We start from the raw sequence: 19,403 nt of genomic DNA on the forward strand, positions 1-19,403 counted from the left end.
AACTTTTCCTTCAGTGAACTTGCATCTAATATATTATGGTGGTTTTGAACAGAAATGATTGCTGCAGAGAAAAAGAGAATAATCTTTGTAGCTTTAGGGTCATCTAGGCATTTTTGGGAATCATTTTCTGTATTTTTCAGCAAGTAGAGCACTTACCATATATGTTCATAATATTTACACACCATACTGTTCTTAGATGTAAAAGCTCAGGGTCATATTGTCACATGCCTTGGAGGATTAGTGGGAAAGTTACTCACTTGTAGCTTGGAGCCTGCTTGTCTGCACATACATTGCAAAACAAAAGGAAATCCCCTTCAATTCAACTGATGCCAATGACTCTCCTTCCTAACAGTAACAGGGAAGGTCGACTTTGGTGTAAGTCTATTGACTTAGGATTTATTAACATTTTGGTAAGTTTTCCAAAATGAATAAATTTATATTAAAAGAAATAGTTTGAGAGGTACCTTGAAGATTTAGAAGCACAAATCTCAGGAGTAAAGGATTTATGAACCTGGACTGCATAGTTTATATTTTTCTTAAAAGCATCCTGGGAAGCTTCCCTGATTACCAGCCTCTCACTTTCCATATCATGAAGAAGAGGCTCAGATGCAGCCAGAGTGTTCTCTCCCACTCGCTGGCTGCAAATACTGTGGGAAGCAGCCCAGAAACTGTCCATCAGGTATCTGATGGACAGGAGGATACTGGGAGCTACAAAGCAGAGAGGGTGACAGCTCCAGGAGCTTTTCCTTCATGGCAGGAAAGGTTTCAATGTGTTATTTCCTAATTGCCCTAGTAAATTTCTTCCAAATTCTGATTTGTGCTTAAAAATAGCTTGAAAAACTCATCCTCAGCTCTGCCCTCTGACATGCTGAATAGTAAGGGTAAAAAAAAGAGTCAATGAATGTAAGGGAGAAAGCATATTGTTTTTGTTGTTATGATTGCTAACATGCATCATATGTGCATGTTTAGGTCTCAGTTTACTATTGCCAGACACTTTTTTGTTGTTGTTAATATTATCACAAACTTTAAAATTTATAACCAGTCATCTATGCATCAGGTAACTGGTGTTTCAATCACAGAATCACAGAATCTTAAGGATTGGAAGAGACTTATACTTCTGCACTTATACAAGTGTTAGAAATTTTGCAGATTTACATAGTTGTTTCTCTCTGAAAGTTTACAGCTGCTCTTGCTGTTGTTTGTGTTTGACAAAAAAAGAAAATAGTTTCTATCTTTCTTTCCCTTCCGTTCCCTTCCTCTCCCTTCCCTTCTTCCTTGTTGCTTATCTACATTTCTTTCTTAAGTAGTTCTCTGGCAATCCCTTTTGCAGTAAAAGATGAAAAGTATGGAGAAATCATCTCAGAAGAATTATTGGAGGTTTTCTCACTCCTGAAAAAGAGAATTAAAACAATTGTAACATCAATAAAATTGACTGTGATGTTGCCAAACAGAAATTATTATTACAAGGCCTTTAGCTGTTAGCATAATGAAATAGATCTTGGATTACTGTTACCCAAAGCAGCTTTTAATGGAAAAAAGCCACACCCTGCTAATGTCTCTGAATTTAAGGGATGCAAAAAACAATGATAAGGGAGACCACACAATTCTGTACAGAATACTATGTTCCAGAAGTTTAACAAATAAGGACATTGCAGAACAAATCCTGCTGGTAGTTCTCATAAGAAGAAGATTACTTCATTTATTATTTTACAGAACGATATTCTCTTATTCAAGTAATTAGTACTTATGTCAGAGGACCCAGCTCATGATAAAGTGCTAAAGCTTACATTTTTGTACACTAATTCCAGATTTCATGATGATTGAAGGGAGACTGAGATGAACAGATTTTTAGACATCCCAAGTAATCATGCTCCCCATGAAAACTCTTTTATATACATTTTTATCCCCTCGAATGACATGTCTTTGCAATGACCTTACAGCTTTGCAAGCCCCTTATGATGACATGGTAAAGAGGCCACTAAACTATAGATTAATTTTCTATCTGCTAGTAAGTAGTATTATACTGTCATTAAAATGGGAGCAGAATGACCACATCTGTGTCAGTCAGGCCTTTAGAGACCGTGCTAATGTCCGTACTGAAACTGTACGACAAATAAATGTCAGAGACACATGGCCTCTTGCATACATAGTATTTTGAGTTTCTCAGTTAATGCTGTGCTAGCAGTTAGTGTGAACATTATCTCACTTTGTAGCAGCTGTGCTCAAACCTTTTCCTGTTGCCTTTAACTCTACAACTGACTGTAAACAAGTTTGGTAAATGGAAATTCCCTCCAAGCATCTTGGCATCTTCTTATTTTTTATCTTTTTTCTATCAGTTTTCATGTATTCTTTGTAGTTTGAGCTAAGAAGCCCTTTTGGAATTAGACCATAGGGACAAGGAAGGATTTTTTTTTTTTTCCCAGAGGGTAGCATGGCAGACTTAGCTAAGAATGCTTTGCTTTCTTTTACTTTCTTCTCACAAATCAGACATTGGATTCATGATGCAAGACTTCATGGATCAATGCTCTGGTCTGATAAAGACAATTTGTATGCTCCTACTTACACTGCATAGCTGGGATTTGACTTAAGTCATTAAATTGAACACTAGATTGAGTAGCACGTGAGGAATCTTGAATACATGGTGTCAACTTTTCTTTTTTTTTTGGGAGGGGCAATCAAAGACTTCAATTAGTGCACAAAAGGAATGTCAGAATAGTATGAATCAGACGAGCTGGACACATGCTGGACACATAACTATAAAAGAGTTCCTCTTCAGAACTGAATTAGCTGATGAAATAAAAGCCAGTTTTAAGGCAGCTGTGAAGCTGACAGAAGAGCCTTTGTAACACTATAATCACCACCTCCTGCATGGGACAACCTCAGAACATTTCTGAATCATCTTTAGGATATATGGAAGCCAAAGGCTGATAAAGAAATGACCTGGTTTCCTCAGAAGCTTTTAGGGGATTTATCTGTCCTCTCTGTTCTCTGTTCTCTTTTGTTTGACTATGGTTTTAACTCTCAGGGAGAGCCCTTGTGGAAGGAGAGACCTTGCAGTTGCTGTTGCAATAGATTTTAAAAAAAATCATCCAAACAACAACAAAAAATCCCAGCATCTTTTTATTTAAAGCCAAAAGTTTATAAGCTGATTTACAAAAACATTCCAAAGGAAGAAACAAAGAGTGAAAAGAGTTTGCTGATGAATGGAAGCTTGTAGTCTTAAAGTAAAGCCAGGCCAATCGTAATTTATTTGGAATAGTTGAAATCCTCCTGTGTGTATGAATTTTGTCAGGCATAGACTGAAGTTTGTTTAGTTGCTGTCCTTTAAACAAATGTAGGCACACATCTACATAGATTGAAAATTTCAGACCTAACCAAGAGGTTCAGCCATACAAAACTCCAGTCAGGTTTCCAGTGAGGGCTATCTGATTAAATCCTCTGTCCTGCTTTGGGGAGTGTATGCCTAAAACCCCTGCATACTTCTGGAAATCTCTGTCATGATGTGCACATATAGGGTACTATGCAACTGTATGTGGTTGTAACTCAGATTCCACAGAACTGGAGTCCATTTCTCATCTTTACCGGCGTGTCTATCTTGTCTAGGATCTAGGCCTGTTGTTTGTGTTGCACTTGATACTGCTTTACTTTTCCATTGCTTTAGGCTTCCAATTGTTCTGCTAGATTATTGTCAATAGCTTCTTTACAAGCAAGGACTTTGGTGAAGATCAGAGACATGGATATTCCTGCATATAATACTCATGAAGATGAACTCCACACTTCCCCACCACGGAAAATAGCCATCACTCAGTTTTCACATGAAATCCATCAATTAAAGCACCAATTTTACTACTCAATAGGTAAGAGAGGGATGGTTTGAAGTTATTGTCACTTAGAGTATTCCTTTAGTGTTATCTCAAGCCCAGACAGAACATTAAAGGAGGAGATAGTTTATAAATAGGCTAAGACTGGAGGAAGTGTCTGTAATTGAACAGTGTAAAATCTGTAGACTTCATAAAAACATGGATGCTTCTCACAAGCTAACTAGCATTCGTGGTATCAACCACTATAAACTTTGTAGAATAGGTCTGCAAAGCTTAGTAATATTCGTCAATGTACGTTCAGAATCTACCTATGATGATTGTAGAATAAATACCATGGATTTTAATAAAGATGAAAGAGAATTTATTTCTTCTGTAAAATATACGAGGTCTATAAGAGTTCCCAGGAACTGAAGATTCACTGAAAGGCTTAATTTTCTTTGAATATAGAAAAAGTTTCACCCAAATGGACACAAATTTTATTTGAAAGGGAGGGGACACACAAATGAGATTGTTACTGTCTCATATGAGTAGAAATGCTCACATCACCAGTAGGCACCTGGGCAGGAGGGATATGCTATCATTTATGAATGCTGAAACAATGCTGTGTTGCCCACTTTACTTCTTAATGAAAGCTGACCAAGAAATTTATTTTAAAAAAAACCCTCAATTGTGAAGTGCAAATCAGAAGCACTGAAGAAAAACTGTCTTGCAAAAGATAGAAAATGTGTCAAAAATTTAGTAACACCCTTCATAAAGTCCTTTCTTTTAACCAAACCTGTGAGAATAACCTCCAGCTTCTTTCTCCTCCCTTCCCCCTTTCCAGATTTTCTCTGGCTGGAGTCCACATAGCAGAAATGTTACACAAGAAGGAGCTCTTTGCAGAAACTTAGAATGAGGGGTTGGTTGAGGGCATCAAAACAGGGTTTATAATGGAAATTCTAACATGTAAGAGTATGGGACAGCTGCTTGGGGTTCCAAAGTCTAGCAGATTTTATCTGCAACTTATCAAAAGCTGTTTATAAATGTTATTTGTTGCAACCAACTGTTTACCATTTGCTATTGCCTTTTGAGACTGAGTACAGAAATGCTCTCTCGTTCTCTGTTGGATCACTTAGAATGGCTGCTGCATATTGCTGCATTTTAATAATTTTCAGAGGCTGGTAGCCAACAGAGAAAAGTACAACCTTTCCATTTAGCAACACCATAAGCACTGTCTTCAGTCAGATTTCAGGGCTAGGCTAAAGCCAAAAATATTCACTGACTGCTGATATTTTGAAATAACTTTTCACTTCCTCATACTGTCACGTTGCTCTCCAGAATATTTGATAATACACATTTGGTGGCATTTAGACAGAATACTTGATGTCCAAACAATTCTGAATTTCATGAAGTGGCAGAAATAAATTTATATGTTCTAGGGGGATGCTCAAAGGGGGAGAAATAAACTCACGTGAGGAAACTGTTCTTCTTAGAAACAATGCTTTCAGGAGCTCTCCTTCCACTCCAGTGACAATTTTTCTTGTCCATATCCATATTGTTTTTCTCAGTGCAGGCAGTCTTTCAATGTTTTCACCTATACTACATTTCTCATATTCTAAAAAAAAAAAAAAGAAGTTTAGCAATATACCTAGACTTAAGCAGGCATAATTTGCTAGAATACTTCTCCAATCATTTTTTTGCAGGAAACAGGAGCAAGAATTGGAAGGAGGGGAGGTCTTGTGAACAACATTCGTAACTGGTGAACATCATTCTCTAAATGAACTCTGGGTGCAGAAGCACATCACTTTTCACATTTTTTGCTGACTGCTGTGAAGAAGAGTATTAAAAAAAGAGAGAAAGTGTAAGCTCAATGCTCTGAATGCTATTTAGGAATTCTCCAGAGAGGAACAGAGAGAACCAGCATGAATAACTGCTAGCAACTTTCTCGTTAATTAAAATCTGACAAGCAGCTGGCAGCTGAAAGAGGGAGCTGTAGGTGGGGGAATCCTGTGGTTCACCACCACATTCCTTACATTCGTAAAAGCTAAGGAATATTTCACTGTAGGCTCGCCAGAAATGTTGATGGAAATGTGAATTAAAAGAAAGAGCTGTCTGAAGGTGACAGAGATATTGGATGCAGTCCAGGTAATCCACAGATGAAAATATATGAAAGTTTAGGGACATCTACCAAGCAGCTTCTGTAAAGAACTTTTATTCTTTGAAAGGTAATATGATTCAAGAGATGCTATAGTTTGCAAGATGACTCATCTGGGTAAGATATTCATTTTGGAGAAGAAGTAGAATAAATTCCTTCTGTGCCATCCCTCTGAGCCTGAACGTTGGGGTAATGGTTTTGGCCAGAGCAGATGAGCTATTCAGCATCTCTGTGGGAGATTTTTTGGGCAGCAACATACTGTGGTATGCCTTTCCCTGTTCTTACATGTAAAGGCTGTGACACTTCCCATGACAGCATTCATGCTCTGAAATCATTAGCTTTGCAATAGTGTCTTTCAGGTTTCTGATAAAAGATACTTCCTCAGAAAAGGAAAATGCTCACTCATATCCTGAAGGAGTATATCTTTTATTTACCACAATACCTTCTGATTTTTGTTCCTAGTCTTGGCATTGGGCTTGATGTATATGGCTAAACCAAATATAAGGATTTCGTTTTGCAGCTTGGTCCCTTTGGTCGTAACTCTTGGCCATCCTCACAAATTATCTCCCTCATAGTCAGGCAAAGACTGCAATTATCACTTCATGCCCATGAGGTTTTAACCATGTATGATACAACAGAATCTTATTTCATATCCAGTATCTTTTCTTCATCAAGATATTAGTCTTGAAGGGCTTCACAAAATGTATAAAGTATCAACAGTGCCATGACTGGAAGATTCACAACAGAAGCCATTTTGTGTGCAATAATTAAATGTCATTTCCTTGTATTGAAAACAGTGGAAAGTTGGCCAGTCATTATCATGTGGAAAATAATTTTAAATCCCCCTGGACAGTCACCACAGACAGCTGGAAGAGTTTACCCTGACACAAAAAAATAGTCTGGTACCATCATTCTGAATGTGAACCTAAGTCTTGGAAAAAAAAAAAAGGGAAAAGAAAAAAAACCCAAACTTCAAGCTTTTCTGTCATCAATTACCTTCATTTCTTCCCCATTTAAGCTTTCTAAAGGTTCATTTCTAGTCAGTTACTGGCATTTAGATGGAATATTTGTTGCCCACACATTTCCAAATTCCAGGAGGTGACAGAGGGAAAAAAAAAATATGTCTTTTTAGGGTGGTTCTCTTTTCTGATTCCTCTAGCTCATGAGCAGTGCTCCCTGTGTTAACTTTCTCACTTTTGTAATTGGACACTGTTGGAGATAGAACTAAAACTCACTCTAATAATTCTTTCATCCACAGAGGGGACTTGTTAATTGTTTCATTACATTCTCTTACTCAGTTAACAAAGGTAGTAGGCTTCAACTTACCTCTTCTAAGACAACTGACTGCAGTTTTCCTTTCCAGCTGAGTATTTTACCTCTTCTTGTCTGTTATGGTACAAGTGCAGTGGAGAGTGCTAAATACTCATGCATTCCAAAACAATCTGCTGAAATCTGAATTTACTATGACGGGTCCTTTCTTCAACAGCTTTACTTTCAGGGCCTTGGGTTTCTTTCACCATCTCTGGGAAGCATTGCCATCCCACACATACCAGTATTTCACTTTGGAATAGATAATTAGTACAGTCAAAATTATTACATGGAGACTTTTTACATGGATTTTCTAGTTTTGCAGTTTTGTTCATTACTTGTAGTTTTTCCATCCTATTTATTCTTTAACTTTTCTTAGAACATGTAGTGTGGAAGTACACACTGAAAGAAGGGTAGCCCTTCATTATGAACACCTTGAATATACACTAATAAGTGAACTGTGTTTGGATTTACCCAATGAGTCTCAGTAGAACTCCCAGGTTTGGTCTTTAATTCCCTGAGTCTCATACAGCTGCAGAACTTGTTAGAGTGGCCTGAGAATATTTAACTGTAATAATCAAGCCCTGAACTGTCTAATTCAATAATCTAAATCAATGTGATGTCTATTTTTTCCTTTAAGATGCCACAGTTGACCGCTGCTTCCACCTCCGAACAGTGAGCTGACGATAACCCTGACACCTACAAGACTATCTGGTGAAATAAATGGACTCCATACATTCTCAGAGGCAATATGTCTTATATTTTTGTCTCCTTCCCTCTTCTAACAATGGGAGATTTGTCTTCCTTTTTTTCCTCTTTCCTTTTTTCCCTTTTCCCCTTGTCTTAGCACTTACACAATATCAGGTTAGAATAAAACAAGGCTGGGCAGTGGCAGAATTATCAGCCTGGAGGAGTACACTCTCCATGCACTCACATGGTGAAGATGTAAGAATGTACAATGATGTAAGATTGTGATTTCTCTCTTGTCCTACATTACATCTTCCACTTGGCATTTTTTTAAAGTGTTTTTTAAAAAAATTATTTATTTCTTGATGCAAAAAAATCACAAAGTATCACAAATTTTCTGTGTTATGAATATTTCCAAAAATCATGTGTTCCTTTTCATCTCCTTTCCAGTGAAGTACTGATCTATGTCCACCTGGGAAAATCTTCACAGCTACCATGACATCAGTTCCCACAGAGCTGAATTAAAACACACCTACTTCTGCATTAGCTTAAATATTGCAAATGTTTCTATGACTTGTCTACTGTATCGATTGACAGCGATTTATTGTTTCCATAAAAAATAGATCCCTGCATTTCCTATCATGTGAGTAAGTATGAGACATATTTAAACAAAAAGAAATTTTATTCTCATGAGGCAAAGTTTTTGATTATTAAGTCACGCTTGTATAAACGAAACACACACATCTAGTAAAATAGAGATATAAAATGTATCCAATATGTTCAGTTACTCACACAGTAATTTTCTTTCAGGGAGTCTCTCAAAAACTTCCTTCTATGCTGGGTCCCAGCACTATGCTGTGCCTTCTCTTTGCACATGAGCATCTGGTAGCTGCTCAATTTAAAGGAAATACCAAAGCATCTACCAAATGACCTGTCCTGTGTGAATTTAGGGGACTTCATTGCTAGTAGGTACTTGGCATAGGTAAGAATGGCAAAGGTGCAATCAGACTACTTAATGGCACAATTCTGATCATGCCACGGCTCATTAATTCTTCTTGCCTTTCCCCACAGGCTGTTAAATGAACAACATTCATAGGTGGTCTTGTTCTGCAGGACTTATACCATACATAATCTGATTTTGTTGGTTCAGGCTTCTACCTGTCTACAGAGACTATCTAGAGCAAATTACATCCTGTAAACCTTGGGATTGTTGTGACAATCTCTCTTTTGGTATAACAACTATTTTTTAATGAGTAGTTCATTGAAATTGTCTAGAATCTTCAGATAAGAATGCAAATTTTTAAGAGTAGTAAAAGATTTATTAAAAAGTGGTGCATTTTAAAGAAAGCTTTTAATTTCAATTAAATAATATTCTCAGTAGACTGAAAATGTTGGGACAAATCCCCAGACTTTTTTACCATGCTTACTGTGTTTGTTTTATATCTGTGTAATCGTGCAATACAGGTATTTATACATACCAACACTACAGGACTAACATGGTTCCAACAAACATTTTAAAAGATCATAACCACCTCTTTTTCTAAAGTAAATTGTGGGAGAATTTTGCTAATATTTTTTCATACACTTGTGTTACTGGAAATCATATTTAAACGGTCATTACCACACTGTGTGTGGCATAAACAGAGAAAAGTAGTCAAGTAGAATGTATACACAATGAACATTTTTGCAATAGGCCTGGTTTGTGCTGAATTGAGGTGCAGCCAAAAGCAGACTAACCAGAATTATTATTCATCCTTATTTTTCTGGATTTATTCATTAAAAGGGTGTCAGCCTTTTCTGCTTCCTGTAAAAAAATGTATGTATTTATGTTGAAACAGTGATACTGTGTTGGACTGGCTTAGCATAACAGTCTGTATTACTTTCCTCTTTCTACAAACTGGTATTTAGTTCTTTGCCAGTGAATCCAATGAAAGATCTCAACGGAGGGCAGTGGACTCCTCCTCGGTTGTAAAGACACTATAGTCAGCACTCTAGTAAGGTGTTAAAGCCAGAAAACCAGATGCCTCCACAGTAGACCGTCTGCCTGTATTGCCACTTCTGCTTCTGTACTGAATACTCAGGTTTTTCTGTCTGCCCAGAAAGCAGAAAGTTGGGACTTCTTGTATTTATACCTGTATTAAAACTTGCATCTCTTGAAGTGTTTAAATATTGTCATATTGCTGCATCCTCCTTCCATCCTCTCAAAATCCTGCTAGTAGAATCAGATTTGTGACTTGGCAGTCTGATTGCACTCTTACCTTTGCATTCTTGCATTTTCTTTCCTCATTAACATATAAAAAATAAACTTCTTAGCTTTACTTGTAAAATTCTTCAATGTTTATCCTATTCTATCTTTTAGCACACAGTGATTTACTTCCACTTTCCTCCCTGCCCATAATGTTTTATTTGACCCCCTCTTCTTAGTCTACTCCAAGCACAAGCTTCTTCCTATTATTCCACCTACATCCTGAAAGCCATGACCATATTGTCTTTGAAGTAACACTGTCAAGTTTCCAAAATCATTCCTGCTCATCATTCGACATAATGTGATTTCTGTCTGTACTTTTTGATTTTCCTATTCTGCTTGTTTCCTACCTTAATTTTAAAACCTACAATTTCTCTGAATCATTTTATAGAAAAATATAATTTAATATGTTTATTCAATTGTAAAGTATAATTGAATGAGTGGTTTAGGCAGAATCATTTATGTTTTAAAACCTTTATGCAGTTCCTGCCACAATTGTTCAACTAGGACTGTGACATTGTTCTCAAAGATGCCTCTTCTTAGGAATATAGATATTGAAAGGCCATAGAGAGTTCCCCAGATTCAGATTTGTTTGGGTAGTCAAGCTTGAATCTTGACCCTGTGCTTTGTGCAAAGTAGATTATGTTCTCTCTCCTTATCAGTGCACAAGATAAACAGGTAGAAATAAAATGGGTACAAAAGTGGCACAGCATAGTATTGCTTGTAATGGAGATACTGGCAACTAGTGTACACCTAATGGTATTCACCTCCAGGATGATGAGAAATAGGCCTCAAAAAAGTCTATACATCTTCCACAACAAAATCTAACAAAGGAAAACATAAAAAGAAGAGGGAACACCATTAATATGATGAACACAGAGAGGAAGAGGAAAGAACAATTTTTAAACCAGTTTTGTTTTTTAAAGATCCAATCATTTACATACTACTTTTTCTATAAAAAAGCATGCTTCTTCCTTATTCCATTATTAAAAATAATAGAAGTGTTGAAGGGACAGCTTAAGCCTGTGATTTTTTTTTCTATAATATCGTTCTTCAACTTTTTTTCCCACAGGGATAATCAAAAGCCTTGAAGTAAACAAAGCTCAAGTAGACCTCTTAAATCTTTCAGTGAATCCTGTATCTGTAATAATTTTATTATCCTTTGGGTTTATATTTTGTGTGTGGTTATTTTAGGTTTTTCTCTTGATCTCCTGGGAATTGTCTGACTCTCCTTGGGTTACATGTTTACTCTTGTGCAATTAATATTTCCAGATGAGTAAAGAGGTGCAATATCTGATGATCTAATTCTGTATCCCTGAATGTCTCCTGCCTCCCAAGCTATTCCTATTAATAGAATTATAGATTCATAGAATGGTAGGGTTGGAAGGGACCTTTAGAGATCATTTCCTATTTAAATCAAGCATAGATTTCTTTTCCAGAATTTCTCCAAATTTTGCAAGATAAAAACATAATGGATATGAAAAAGTAAGGCATTTCTGGAATGCTGGCTTGTTTTTAACTCTGTATATGTCAGTGGTCAAAGTTACACAAGCATTTTCTAAAACAGTGCCATGTGTCCTTATATTGGAACATGCATACCTTATGGTTTTATCATCAAATGTGGAAACAGCCCTAAACATCACAGTGAGATAGCTCAATGGGTGGTCTGAACCTCCTATCTTCCCTTCTAAGAGCAGAAAGGAAACTCTAGTATCAAGTCCTTGCAGAAAAGACTAATGTGCGGCTAGAAGATCAGACAGTTACAGAACAGTTTACACTGATAAGGTCATTAAACTTTGCTTTTCTTAGCTTCACGAGCTTAACAACTGTTAATCAGCAATTTTGGGTTTGAGGAAGTGGGTGGCCAGTTAATCTCTTATTCATCTACTTGCAATGAATTTACTGTCATGCTACAGATATTGTAAAGCATTAGGACCTTTATACTCCTACTATAAGATGCAAAAGCAACTTCTATCTGCAGTGAATGGATTTTCATTTTTTCAGAAGTATATGAAATTATCCACTTCAAAAGTTATGCCTGCAAAAGAACAGCAGAAACTTTTTTCATTTTGTTCTTGTCATCTGTGAAATTTGTTGTTTGGTAATTGCTGCTTTTAATGTAGCAGTGTAACATAGTATATTGCTCTCCAACACTTTTATAAAGTGATTCATCCTTCTTGGATTTTTCAAAGGTACATCTTTTTTATACAGAATGGATCCAAATGAACTTCTCAAAATTCTTACTTTAGAACTGTACTTTGTGGAGTTGCTAACTAAGGCCTTTCTCCCTCAGCCTTCTTTGTTCCAGTCTTTGGATCCAATGTATATTCATTCTCTTGACAGGAACCTGTGAAAGTACAAGTCCGCCAACAAGGAGTACAATGTGACTAAATGGTGGATGTCAGGAGGTTGGAGCATTCCTTCTTTCTATTGTAGGACAACAGGACAAGGAGTAATGGGATGAAGCTGGAACACAAAAATTTCCATTTAAACATAAGGAAAAAACATTTTACTGTGAGTGTGAGGGAGCCCTGGCACAGGCTGCTCAGGGAGTATGTGGAGTCTCCTTCCTTGGAGGTCTCCAAGACCTGTCTGGACACGTTCCTATGTGACCTGATCTAGGTGAACCTGCTTCTGCAGGGGCGTTGGACTAGATGATCTTTAGAGGTCTCTTCCAACTCCTACTGTTCTATGATTCTATGATTTGCATAATTGGAAAAATAAAAGGCATAATCAGTTTTGCTTCTGCTTCCCATCTCCTTCCTTTGTTTGTGGTCAGACTAAAACAACATCTGTGGTGATGGGCTGCAAATGCTGCAAGGGAACATAGCAAAAACATTTAAAAATAGTTCTAACTTACCTTTGCCTTTTTAAAATCTTGAAAATACTCCTATTAATGGAGCCTTTTGTAGACTTTCTATCCTTTCCTATCCAAGCTTAATTTTTGGTCTAAGTTACTTGACAGTGACCCTTTTCAAACACTCAAATAAAACATGTAACTTTATTTGCAGTTCCTGAGGCAACCACTGTAAATGGCAGTAACACAGAGAATTGCTGTAAGTTTACTGTTATGTCACTATGGTGTCTATATATAAAAGCAAACTACTGTTTTCTCTGGAGCTGCAATAAATACATCTTAAGGCACCCAGTTGCTAAGGGCGATGATTGCTTTCAAGAAAGAACTTGACAACACGTTTTGCTGGCAACTGGGAAGGGGCCCAGGCAGCCCTGAGTGTTTCACCCCAGCATCCAGCAGCACATCCTGCAACGACTGCTTCTGCACCAGCTGGCAAAATAAAAGGGAAAGGGATGGGGCCGTCCGCCTGGCCAGAACCTCAAATCCAATAGTGGGTAGGGGCCAGGGCAAAAGGTAGGCTTGGTGATGGAAGACCAAAAATGCCATTAGAGCTTCTGGACAGTCTCCTTCGTGTGGTGTCACAGCTCCTAGTTCGTTATTAACCCCAATGGCTTCTACTCTCCCTGATATCCAGTAAACAGCTGAGCAGTGAGACCCCAGACTTTTGAGGGCTATCGTAGCAGAGCTCCCAGCTTGTCATATGTATGCTTGAATGTGTGCACACTCAGGCAAGCTTCTGGGATAAGGATTAAAATCTGAGACTGTTACATAAAAATTTGGTGCTCCAAGGATTCTCACAACCTTGGGTTTGAGATGTTTTCACAAGGATATTTTTAAATGAAAAAATATTAACAAAATATTGGCTTTGATTTCAACACTTAGGCCATCTTTAGATGTGTACAATGGAATAGCCAGAAGCTCTACTCAAGAAAGTTTTCCTGTTAAAGGATCTCTCTGTGACACCAGGTATGTCTGCATCTGACTCTACACGATACATCTCACTCTCTTTTGTAGCATTTGGTTTTTAGAAATTAGCTAAAGCACAGAGCCAGAACTGTTTCTCCTCTAGCAGTTCTTGAGGATCCTGAAAACTGGCATTAGTTCAAACAATCTGCAGGTTGCTTTTGCATTAGTTATGTCTCCTTCCCAGCAATCTTCCAGCAGAGCAGTTTGTATAAGAGGCCCCTCATTCACTGAGGAAAGAAGGAAGACACACTCCCAGTACACATTTACTGACAAGGAGCTTGGAGCTCTTCCATTAGCATATGGGACATCAGAAGAGGCCACTTGTTTATTGTTTATGCAATTATTCTCAGGTCCTCGTGGATAAATGTGTACTACTAGCACAGTATATGTGTGTTTGCTGGTGCAATCTGGACCAGAGGGCTCTGTATGACTTGTACATTTCTGCAGTCAGATAGGTATAATTCCTTTTATCATTCTTTCTCTATTTGGTCTAAATATAGCCCCCAAAAAGCATGAATTGCCCTAATTTATTTTCTGGGGAAATAAGAGATACATTTGCCTTAGTATTCAGAAATTCTTAATGTTTCAAGCAGGCTATATGGGCACGTAAAAAAAACGGTGTCTAACACATCAAAATGTATTTCCTGGGATACTGTTATCACCAAGATGATGTTAACTATCTTTAGAAAAGCTAAAGCTTTTATTTCTCTTTTTAAAGAGAAAATAGAAAATGCAGGTAAAACGTCATTCTTTTTAGATGTTCTACTTCTAAAAAAGAAGCTACCACAAAAGTGAAAGCTCATAAATAAGAGATTCCACGTCCTTTGTGTCCTTCTTTTTTCTCACTGGGCACCACTGTTTTCCAAGGTCAGAATCCTGAGATTCATGTCAGATCTGCCCATGCCTTCATTTTCCCTTGCTCACCTGCTTTTGTGTTAAAGTGTTTCTAGGAAGACCTTCAATTCAAGCCATTGGTCCATTAAGGCTGTACAGTGAAATAACAGCAACTCATGTTCCCTAGCCACAGACTGGTCAGCCAAGACCCACTTGAAAACAAATACCTATTTCATTATCACTAATTTCACTAAAAAAAAAAAAAATCTTACAATTCCTGCAATGCAAACCAAAAAAATCTGAAGTTGCTAGTGATGGGACACTTGTAAGCCACAATTTAGTATCTGTAGATGCAGATCTGTACTTACTACTTGTACGTAAGAAATTTCTCATTGCCTCTGAATGACAATGGAAAGCACAATGCAAAGCACTCTGGTCATACAAAGTCTTTTACAGCCTTAGCAGCCTTTCCAACACCACTGCAACCACCAAGTTTCTGGTCTGCTTGGAAAACACAAGGCTGCATTTACACTTTCACTTCATTTCCATTTTCATTTAAAACCCAGCAGAAGGGAGAACATGCAGACACCTCACTGCTGTCACCATGGTTATGCTTCTGACTCACCTGTCAGAAGGGATATAGCTGCTGTGTTTGCTCAGCCATCTCTCTAACTTCAGAGGTGAATTTGCTGAGCACTCTGTGGACCCTGCCAGCTCTGGCTTGATACAAAGCTCTGTGCAAAGTTTTAGTTGAGGCTAAAACTTGTTCAAGAACAACTGAAGCATGCAATGCACAGAATCCATTAATATTTATCACTACAGAATGCAGGAGGTAAAATTATGTTTAAGCAAGAAAGCAGAAGAAATTCAGACCCTATTTCACTAAGAAAATTACTTAAACCAGTTCTTACCATTGAGCACAGACATAAGTTGCAGTGGCTGTGATGAATTTAATTAGTGGATGTAAAATAGTAGCATTAACCACATTCAGCACAATACTTAATCCCTGCAACGGCGCTATGGTGAATATCAATACTCAATATCAATACACACTTGCAGCCTACTTTAAACAATGTAAGTGGTCTAAGGGTGCAAGTCAGAATTTTAACAGCAATTGGTGTTCTAAGATATCACGACTTCTGAACAACTTTTGGAACCGTTTGGATGGGCATTAGGGTACATGAGGTTGTTAAAAGTCCAAATGTAAGATTCCTGTTCTTTTCCATATTTCTTTTAAAAAATTGAAGATAGTATAAAAGAAACTTTTAGCTAATCATAGTAACATTGATCTTAGCTTCTTTCCTCTCAGCTTCATATTGTCTTAGCATAAAATAAAGACATTTTGAAAAAATAAACTTTTTCATTTTTTGCCATTAAAAATGGAAAAATGGGGGGAAGTCAATTCTGTGAGTAGAATTTCAAACAGTATTTTTCTATTATGTCCTTTTGACTAAAAAGCAACTTCTCTTGACTTGTTCTAGCAGAAAGCTAAGAGGACGTTTATGAAAATAGGAGTATATGGAAAGGATGACAGCAAAATACTTGAGGGAATCAGCTAGTTCAGTATATGTAGTGACATTCCAGGTAAGGGAATCCAAGAAGAGAATCTTGTGGCATGTACAATTTATATCAAGAATAGTCCTAGGAAAATTGACAAAACTAAAGACAATTTTTAAACTGAGTAAATGGGTTTGGAAAACGAACAATAAGATTATTTATTCTGAACTAAAAATGTTTTTGGCACAGGAAAATACACAGCAGGAACCCAGTGGCTGATTATCTGGAAATCAAACATTTTATTCTGCAAAGTCTGTTAGTGTTTCTTACTATGTCCAGATTTAGCAAGTTTGGCAAAGTAAGACCTTATGTTAGACAGGCATGAAGTTAAAATTCAGCATGTTAGATAAACATTCAAAGTAGAAATATAGATTCATTTACATTTTGATCACAATTATTTTTATTGTTTCAGTTTGTGCTTTGTGAATCATTTGATAAGACACATCTTGTGTCCAAAAGAGTTTACATGAGAGACAAGATTTTAGCTGAGTTGCTCCAGCCTTGATGGTACTACCTGTGAGTAATCCATGGCAGAAAGTATATCTGCACTTCATTTTAGATGAGAGAAGACCTAAGAGTTAAGAATTATGAGGGGCATCAGTTCTAAGTGTAAGGGGCAATATGAAGAAACAGTAAATTGAAAATCGTAAAAGAGTATGAAGAATGAGATTATTCTATCTGGAGATTGCACAGCAGAACATACAAGCAGGAAATAAAAGATATAGGCAAGTGTGAAATGATGAATACAGTCTCCTGGAGATAAAGTTAGGGCATCTGAATGTTGTGATGTAATGTTAAGCCAATGAAAGGAGTTCATCCGAGAAGGGCAATTCTATTAAAAGAGCAAGATAAAATACAAAGTTGAAATATTTAAAGCACATTACCAGAAATTCACTTTTTTCAAGATATGACCGGAATCTGTGTTGGGGCAAAAAGGAAGCTTTTGCTAAAGTGAAGCATGAAACAATGTCTTATAATATTTGACACAGATTTACAGAATGCCCATTATGGGTGCTTATCAAAGATCAATGCAATTACAAGCAGGAAACAGTCCTCCAGTAACCAGGAAAGATTTTTTTTCATAATTTTTCTTGGGAGAATAACTGCAACATTACCAGACATCTTATTGAATTTCTGCGAATTGAAAAAGGATTTCCAGTAATTTTTAAAAACTCTAGCTATGACACATACTTTTCAGTGGCTTTACACAGGCTTAAAATCTTCTCACTCAGTGCAGTCAATCTCCCAACAATGTAATACGTTAGCATTTAGTCATAGCAAGTCAATCACTCCAAAACTGAGTTACAATTGCAATGTTCACGAACTTTTGGTAACTGCAGATACCCAAACAGAAAACACCTTAAACTTATGACCAAATTTCTGCCAGATAAGCCAAAATTAGGCACACTCTAAATGCATCAATAGATGCAATGTTAAATCACCTGAACTGGAAAGGTAATTTCATATTTGGTATGCACTGCAAAGTTGCTTATACTCAAAACACTACTTGTAACATTTCAATCCTTATGTTTTTCACATCCTTCTAAGGACTTCAGAATATTCCACACATATTAATCAAATTTCATAATCTTTTGAGGAGGCATTACCTCACTGAGGCATCAGCTGCCTATATTCTTCTTTTCAGGAGGATATTTTTCTCTTCAGACAGTGTTGAGTAATGGACCTACCCAAGTTCCGATGAGATCTCATTAAAACTCCAGCCAGTTTCCATTGTATCTGGCAAGTCCTGAGGGTCTGACAGTTTTTTTTTGCAGGATCTGAAGATAGTGACCAGAAAGGATAACACTTGTATTAAAACTGTAAGGGAAAATTTTAAATTGTTCTTGTGAGCTGCTAAGTGTGCTTTTACAATAGAAAAAGTATCATCAAAAATTACAAGCAATAATCAGTTTCTATGAGAGTTGTTTGTTGAACTTGAGTTTACTTTTAACAATTATTCCCACAAGCAAGAGAAACTTTATTCCCTGTCTTGATTTATTATTTGTAGATTTAATATTCTGCATTTCTTCGGATTAAATTGTGTTGTGCACTGAGTGACCTAATGCACAGAAAGGCCTTGCTTCCTCCAGATCTGGTGAAATTATTCCTCATCCTTTGATCTCCACCTTTGATAAATAGCTTGCTATCAATTATTTCATTATTATTATCATTATTATTATTATTATTATTATTATTATTATTATTGCACAGTTGAATTAATGGATTGGACAGCTATCCTTGAAGAATTCTAAGTAAAAAATGCTAGTAACACTAATATCCATGAAATTCAACACAGCAGGCAAAGAAGAAAAGCCCACTATACACAAATAACCTCTGGTAGAGAAGTCCAAGTTTTCAAACGGAAATTATTGTAGCTAGGGTACTTAAACACCAGCACAAAACTGCACTTAGGAAAGGGGAGAATGAAGCTGCAAAGAGAGTGATATTACCTTGACTGGCATTCAGCTTCTGATAGCATGAGCTACATCTTTGTTCCTGGAAAGGCTTCACTGTAGAGCTAGTCCAAGAGAATCTTTTTCTTACACAGACACACTTATCCTCAGACCCCTGAAACAAGTCCACATCCTAAGACAACAATGAGGAATAAAGGGAAGGAGGCTGTTCTCTAAAGAGGGTTTGGAATACAGCAGCAGATAAAGACTCCTTGCAAAGGTCTTAGCCTCTAGAAAATACAGTGATGAATAACTGTCAACTCCAGCTTCACCTATATGTAAAGGAGGAAGTCAGGAGTCAGTCTCTTAGTGATCCTGGTACACTCTGTTTAAGTTGCTGACTTTCTCAAGTGTGGGTGTTCCTGTTTCTCTTGTTTATACACATAATATTTAGGAAAGCTGTGTCTTCCCAAGGGCCTAATTTCAGTATCAGAGGTCAATGGTGATTGAAGTCAATTGGATTTCAAAACATGCTTAAAGATAAACACATGCTTTGGTACATTGCTTAGTCAGAGACAGAATGAATGGTGCTGTTCAGCAT

The 19,403-nt window shown here is 37.0% G+C and overlaps 1 long non-coding RNA gene across 1 annotated transcript; it reads right to left on the bottom strand.

Annotated features, from left to right (window-relative positions):
* Positions 1 to 493: 493 nt before the first annotated feature.
* Positions 494 to 18,153, bottom strand: LOC133624973 (uncharacterized). Its single transcript, XR_009818237.1, has 3 exons — positions 18,017 to 18,153; positions 5,272 to 5,415; positions 494 to 1,389 (listed from the first exon to the last, which is right to left on the bottom strand). It is a non-coding gene; the product is annotated as an uncharacterized LOC133624973 (long non-coding RNA).
* Positions 18,154 to 19,403: the final 1,250 nt, after the last annotated feature.

The sequence above is a fragment of the Colius striatus genome, chromosome 2 (genome assembly GCF_028858725.1).
Source record: "Colius striatus isolate bColStr4 chromosome 2, bColStr4.1.hap1, whole genome shotgun sequence".
In the NCBI taxonomy this organism is placed as follows: domain Eukaryota; kingdom Metazoa; phylum Chordata; class Aves; order Coliiformes; family Coliidae; genus Colius; species Colius striatus.